Raw genomic sequence first — 1,873 nt, forward strand, 5'->3', positions numbered from 1 at the left:
TATATGAATTTTTGTTCTGTAAAAATTCAGTAGTAGACTTGCTGAGTCTTCGTATGTTCAGCTTGAATAGAGAGTGCCAAACTGTTTTCCAAAAGGTTTGTTCCAACTTGCATTCCTACCAGCAGCTAGCTCCTTTTGTTTCCCATCCTTGTCACTACTTGTTACTATCAGTCTTTTGCATTTTGGCCATTGTGGTGAAGCTGGGGCACATTTTATCTTCAGTACCAACTGTTGGCAGTCTTTTTTTTTTTTTCTGCTACTTGAGTTTCATTTCCTTTCACACAGTGGCTGAGATACTTTCGTTCCAGTTTCTTCATTTTACTTAAAGTTGTCCACTCTACAAGAAATTCTGGTGAGTTCTTTCTTGTCTTTTCTTTGTTTTTCTTTTTCCCTTAATGTTGCTTTCAGTCACCCTGACATGTACTTCTTAACCACCTCTCAGAGCCACTCCTCCAGGTGACCTCTGTGACACTGATCCGGGTGTTCAGCCACATGGATCATGACCCCACTTGTACCCCCAGGGTCCCTGGGTTTGAATTTTCTCTCCTATCTCATCTAGTCTCATTCACATGCATCCTGGGACCAGTTCTAGTCTCATTTCTTTACCAGGCCCTAAAAACTGTCAGATAGGCCAGGCACGGTGGCTCGCGTCTGTAATCCGAGTACTTTGGGAGGCTGAGGCGGGTGGATCACGTGAGGTCGGGAGTTTGAGACCAGCCTGACCAACATGGAGAAACCCTGTCTCTACTAAAAATACAAAATTAGCTAGGCATGTTGGTGCATGCCTGTAATCCCAGCTTCTTGGGAGGCTGAGGCAGGAGAATCACTTGAACCCAAGAGGCAGAGGTTGCGGTGAGCTGAGGTTGCCCCATTGTACTCCAGCCTGGGCAACAAGAGCAAAACTCTGTCTCAAAAAAACAAAAACAAACAAAAAAAACTGTCAGTTAATAAAAACAGTTAGCGTTTGTTGACAGTTTACAATCTGCCAGGACATCATAATAATCTTACATTCTACACAAAAATTCTACATTTTACAGGTGGGGAAACTAAGGAACAGGAAGATTAAAAAAAGTTTCCAGAGTTCAAACTGCTACTGATTGACAGAGCCGGAATTCAAACCCAGCAAGTCTTAACCCTACAGTGCACACTCTTAGGACTTCAGTGACTTCAGCCCCTGTTGTCTGTGCCACTTATCTGCCAACTCTATCTAGATTCTTGTGTTTCTGATCATCTTTATATTTCCATCTCCATCACCATGATTCTGAATCTTTGGGATCTCCCATCTGATCTTGTAGGGCATTTAACAAATGGAAATATTTGTTGAAAAGAAAAGTAAAAACTTAAAAATTCTATGTGAGAAATAATACCACAAGGTGAAAACACAGATAACAAATCAGAAGAATAAAATACATGACAAAGATTTAATATCCTTACCACCCTTTTACAAATCTATAGTAAAGAAGGCATGTAACCTATTGTTAAAAATGAGTACCATAAAAATGAGTAACATAAAAGTTGATCCTTTCATAGTTCATATGAGTGCTGATTGGGGTTTCATGCTCTGGTGTGAGATGTGCTTCCCTCAAGCCTTGTTAAGACATGAGCATGTTACCATCTGATATGAACATAATAATGATAATAAAAATAAGTAATGTAAGAGTAAAGTAAGCAATTCACACTAGTGGAAATGGCTAAGTAACTTATAAAAAGGTTTACTTCACTGGTAATAAAATGAATGAAAATCTGATTTTTTACTTTATGCTTTCCTATATTGTTCATGTATTTATTCATTTTTCAAGAGTATGACTTAGTTTTATCCTTTTAAAATTTAATTTGATTAATTAATTACTTAATTAATTTTTCTAGAGATGGA

The 1,873-nt window shown here is 38.2% G+C and overlaps 1 non-coding gene across 1 annotated transcript; it reads left to right on the forward strand.

Moving 5' to 3' along the window:
- The first annotated feature begins 1,518 nt into the window (after positions 1–1,518).
- On the forward strand, positions 1,519–1,621 carry LOC112133302 (small nucleolar RNA U13). Its single transcript, XR_002914970.1, has one exon. It is a non-coding gene; the product is annotated as a small nucleolar RNA U13 (small nucleolar RNA).
- Positions 1,622–1,873: the final 252 nt, after the last annotated feature.

The sequence above is a fragment of the Pongo abelii genome, chromosome 3 (assembly GCF_028885655.2).
Source record: "Pongo abelii isolate AG06213 chromosome 3, NHGRI_mPonAbe1-v2.0_pri, whole genome shotgun sequence".
NCBI lineage: Eukaryota > Metazoa > Chordata > Mammalia > Primates > Hominidae > Pongo > Pongo abelii.